Raw genomic sequence first — 5,650 nt, forward strand, 5'->3', positions numbered from 1 at the left:
GTTTGAAAGTATGCTGTTCCTTGTTTAAATATTTAATATCTTCCATTTTTATTAGGAAAAAATACAATGTAAATTATGAAACAGTACTGAGTGAATTTTATTTTCCGTAAGATCAATTCAGTATTGTGGTTTTTTTCCCCTTATTAATAGATTATTTATTTGTCTTCCCTCTGTCAAACCCTGAGCCAACCATGTGCCCCAGGCTGCCTGGGGAGGTACAGGAAAATGAACACATAGGGCAGACAAGACGCGGGAGAAAGAACTGTGGGAGGTGGATATGGCTCCTTCACGTGGCAAAGAGGGTGAGAAAGGCTACCATCAGGCAAAAGAGCCCCATGGCCCCAAGAGGGCAAAGCCCAGAATGGCACAGGAGAAGAGCTGTTGCTTCAGAGATGGGTTCCTGGCATGACCATAATGAGGCTCCCAAACACAATAGCAGTCTCAGCCCCACAGTTAGCCACCCTCACTGTGGCAGCCCCAGCCCCAGTGAACTTGGGTGCTGTGTCGATGTCCCTGGGCATGGCTCTGGTTTGGAAGCTGTGGCTATGGGCAAGTGAGGTATGGGGACATGAGACTGCTAAGCTGCTGAGGCTCTCATCTGTCCATGTCTCTGGTCATTTCAGCACCCCTGCAGAGAGTAGATGGTTCAGCAGCTGAGAGGTGTTCCTTACCAAGGAGGAGGTGGAGAGGAACTTGAAGCAGGCTACATTTTCAGAGGTTTGGGGGCTGTGGCAGGAGAACTGCTCCCAATGCAGAGAAAACCTGTGTGGTGGTTTTTAGATTGGGTTCCCTAGAGGCAGAGCTTGACATGGAGCCCTAGTAAATCCAGTGATTTATTGGGGAAGTGCATGCAATAGAAGAGGTGGGAGAAAAGTAGGATAAGGCAAGGGAAAAAAGATACATAAGAATGTGATTTCAACTGTAGACTAGCTAGCTCTGGCCCCACAAAGGCTCCACAAGCCCTGGAGTGGAAATTTTACTATTAAATGGATCCCATCTTTTATTTTTATTTTTATTGTGTTTTTACATCTTTTTTTTTTTTTTTTTTTTTTTTTTTTTGTGACGGAGTCTCGCTCTGTCGCCCAGGCTGAACTGCAGTGGTGCGATCTTGGCTTACTGCAAGCTCTGCCTCCCAGGTTCAGGCCATTCTCCTGCTTCAGCCTTCTGAGTAGCTGGGACTACAGGTGCCCACCACCACACCCAGCTAATTTTCTGTATTTTTAGTAGAGACGAGGTTTACATCTTTTTGAGACAGAGTCTTGCTCTGTTGCCCAGGCTGGAGTACAGTGGCATAATCTTGGCTCACTGTAACATCCATCTGTCAGGCTCAAGCAATTCTCATGCCTCAGATCCCCCGAGTAGCTGGGATTACAGGGGTGTGCCACCATGCCTGGCTAATTTTTGTATTTTTAGTAGATATGGGGTTTCACTATCTTGCCCAGGCTGGTCTTGAACTCCTGGGCTCAAGTGATCTGACCTCCTTTGGCCTCCCAAAGTGCCAAGATTACAGGCGTGAGCCACGAAATTGATCCTACCTTAAAGCATATTCTGTTCAGTCATTGGTCAAGATCTGCCTCCTAGGGTGGTGGGTAGGCTTCCTGGGCAAGGCAATTGCCATTTGGCCCAGGTAAATTCTCTTGAAGGGGACAGCTCTAAGTTGTCTTCAGGCAATACCGTCGGCCCTCTTAGCATCCATGCGTTCTGCATCCCTGGGATCAACCAACTGCAGATGGAAAGTATTCAGAAATAAAATTGTGTTTGTACTGAACATGTACAGATTTTTTTCTTATTATTTCCTATACAATACCATATAACAACTACTTACATAGCATTTACATTGTATTAGGTATGAAGCTAGAGATGATCTGAAGTATATGGGAGGCTGTGCATAGATTATATGCAAACACCACACCATTTTATATCGGGGATTTTAGCATCTGTGGATTTTGGTAACTGCTAGAGGTCCTAGAACCAATTCCCCATGGAAATTGAGGGATAACCGTACTCACAGGTAGGGATTGGCGTGCCAGCTTGTAATGGGGATATACGTGGAGCACCAGCAGCGCGCACTAAAGCACACCCCTTATACTGCTCAGATCTTCTCGCTTCTCCTTCTGTTCATTTCATTCTGACACATCTTTAACTCTCTTCCTCAGTCCCTCTCGCACATTCCTCTTACTTCCTGTCCACAGTAAAAAGAAAAAGAAAAAACTGGAAGAGTACAGAAGATTATTAAATGAAAAGGAGGTAGACCCCTTTTTGGATCTACCAACCTCTCTTCTCAGATAAACTCACTTTATCATTTCATAATATATACATTATAGCCCTATGCATAAGGCCATCTCCTAGCTGAAGACAGAGCTCCTGTTCCAGTCATCAGGTTTGTCCTCCTGCCAGCAGGAAGGAGAAAGGGAAAGTGGCAGGTTGTGCCCTTTCCTTTAAGGACACGTTCTGGGTGTTTCATCTGATATTTTCCCTTACATCTTATCATTCAGAAGTGAAGTCATATTGATACACCTCTCTTCAGTGGTGTCTGGGAAATGTAGTCTTTATCCATGTACTCAATTGAAAATAGGAGGTTCTGTTATTATAAAAGAAGTGGAGAATGATTGTTGAAGGACAACTGGTGGCATGCTCCATACTGCATATCTACAATAATCTTCTCAGTGGTCTCCTTTATTTTTTAGGCAGTTTGGGTGCGTTAGAAATTCTTGATGACTTCTCTACTACTGAAAAAGTACTAGAAGAACACTGACATTTCCAAATGTACCTTACGGTGTTGCTTCCCTACATTCCTAGTTTGTGATTTTATTTTATAACCTGTTTTACTTTTTTGCTTGATAATACACAGTATCAATGTAGTATCTGTCAAAGTATAGTTGAACCATTTTGAATCTTGGAATTTATCATTGTAGAAAAGATTTTTTCCTGCATATTTGCAAGGTAAGGAATGTTAATCAGGATAGGCTTGTATTGCTGCCACACCATTTTTTTTATTATAAAAATCATATTACTACTACCACTTTATATTGCAAACTATGGAGTTGCCGTGTTACCTCAAACTCTCTTTTCTGATGTTATTAAAATAAGAATGGAAATAACTTAGTTTAATTGTGTTTCTCTACAATTTATCTTTATTGTAGCAGGTTAACTACGGTTTCTAACTGCATTTGACTATCATTGAGAAAATTTAGACAGTCTGAAGTAATTATAGCATGCCATGTAGGGAGTAACGCATAGTGTCTCCGTTGCTGAGAGCAGCTTCTGCTTTTCATAATGGTGATAAAGGAGACAGTAACTCCCAGCTTATCATACCTGACTCCATAAGGGATGTGTCTCAGGAAATCTCCAGAATGGAGAGTTTGGGTTTGTAAAAACACATGCACTAGAACGTAGCTTCAAATATGTGTGTATGGAGCCCTATTTTTAAAATACCAACAAAGAAAGATAATGCACAACATAATATTTCTCTGGTTGGTGAGGATACTTGCGAGATAGTGGTTCTTTATTTTTCACCCTCCAGTGGTGAGTCTCACTGAGAAGCTTGAGATCTTACATTACATAAAGGAGGAATGAGTTGAGGGTTTATAAAAGGGCTAAACTCCACTTTGGGAGGCCAGGGTGGGTGGATCAACTGAGGTTGGGAGTTCGAGACCAGCCTGACCAACATGGAGAAACCCCGTCTCTACTAAAAATACAAAATTAGCCCAGCGTGGTGGTGCATGCCGGTAATCCCAGTTACTTGGAAGGCTGGGGCAGGGGAATCACTTGAACCTGGGAGGCGGAGGTTGTGGTGAGCCAAAATCACGCCATTGCACTTCAGCCTGGGCAACAAGAGCAAAACTCCATCTAAAAAAATAAAAATAAAAAGGGCTAAACTGTTAACTGTGTTATCTGGGTGTTGATTCAACAAAAAAAATTACTCATCTCTGTTAGAGTTTTTCTATACAATCAAAAAAACCAAATGCTCTAAAAACATGTTAAGTTTCATCCATGTTTTCCAGAGCAACATTCTTCATGGTTGTCTGCTCATGTGCTTCCAGGTTTAGGAACTGGCAGTGGCAAAACTGTGAGTTGTTTACTTTCTGTGGAACAGTGTTTACTTCTGTAAAGGGCTTTTCCCTAGGACAGTGTTTTCAAAGCACGTCTTTTATGCCATGTTCATGTCTTCCTGTCCTCTGTACTCTTATTTTCTTATGATTTTTCTTTGAGTAGACTTCTTCCATTTTAACTTTAAATTCATTTTAAAAGGAAATGTTATATTATTGCTACCAGTAAAAACCAGTTTCTTATCACAAATAGAAGATAACTGCAATAATAAAATTTAAAAGCCCCATGCTGTTATTAAAGTACAGAGAAAAAAATATCAAATTATAAATGCTATAATTATAGGGTATCAAATTGTAAACACTATAACGATTAAAATTACATATAACATTTCAAATATTATAAATGTCATTGATTTATAAAATGCAAAACTAAAAATTAGTTCCTTGAGAAGAATGAAATTTTGGGGGCCGTCAATAATAAGGGAATAGTAGGTTTAATGTTACCTAATTTAAGACACAGAGGAAGTTTTACTTCAATAGTATTATTTTTTAATTTTGGTTTTACTTAGTACTGACAGTCTCACTCACATGCGCACATGATCATAAAGGGCCAAGGACAATTAGTTGTCTTTTCTGATAAAATTACATATGCTTATACATGCCTAGAAGGAGCACAGTGATGTGTGTGGAATATGGCCATATAAGCAGGCATGTTAGAGGTCTAGGCCATTGTTTATTATTAGCAATGCTTCCAGACAGTTAAGAAGTTCAGTTACTAAAGATCTGAAACACTCACGCCTACGCCAGGGTGCAGTGCTTTATTCAATCTGAATGAGGTGGTTTACTGTAGCCGTAACAACTATTATCTCATTCTAAGCCACAATATCTGTGGATGTGTTATATTAGGTATATATATATATATTTTAATAAGATACAATAAAATAAATACACAATTATTAAAAAATGTTTGCTGGCATAAATTCTAATTCAGTGGATACCACCTCATTATATTGCCCATGAGGGAGGAGATCCACACACACTTGGTCCAAGTAACAATCTGTTTATAGAAGAGAGATGATTTAAGGAGCTAGTAAGATATTTTCATCTGTAGCACAAGGTATTTATTTGCATTTCTGAATTTGAGATTTTTCAGAGAAAAATATGTGTTTTGGGATATTTCAGAAAAATAAAATTATACATCCCACCCCAGTGCATTTCTTTTAAGACTGCATTTACCCAAAATGCAGAGGCAGATTCCATGTTGGTATTTGGTAAAATAGTAGAAGTAATTCCTGGAAGTTTCTGGGAGACTTTGTCATTTGATATTACTTTTATATAAATAAACCATTACTAACCCAGAATTAGGGAACTAGCAGATTTTCTAGTGCAGTATCAGTCTTTTGATGGGACAGAAGTGTTTATCGCTGTCAAGTTTGCAGCTCATTTTGTGTTAGCATAAAAACAGAGGCTTTGAAACTATACTATAAAGGTTAGAAATGAGAAACCATCCTTGAACACTCTGAAGATCTTGTAAGAAATCACTTGGCTTTGTCATTTCTATCAATAAGTGACCTTTCAGTAAACATGATTGAAACTCAAAA

At 39.5% G+C, this 5,650-nt stretch overlaps 1 pseudogene; it reads right to left on the reverse strand.

Moving 5' to 3' along the window:
- Nucleotides 1-286: 286 nt before the first annotated feature.
- Nucleotides 287-764, reverse strand: LOC110743631 (annotated as a pseudogene).
- Nucleotides 765-5,650: the final 4,886 nt, after the last annotated feature.

The sequence above is a fragment of the Papio anubis genome, chromosome 7 (assembly GCF_008728515.1).
Source record: "Papio anubis isolate 15944 chromosome 7, Panubis1.0, whole genome shotgun sequence".
NCBI lineage: Eukaryota > Metazoa > Chordata > Mammalia > Primates > Cercopithecidae > Papio > Papio anubis.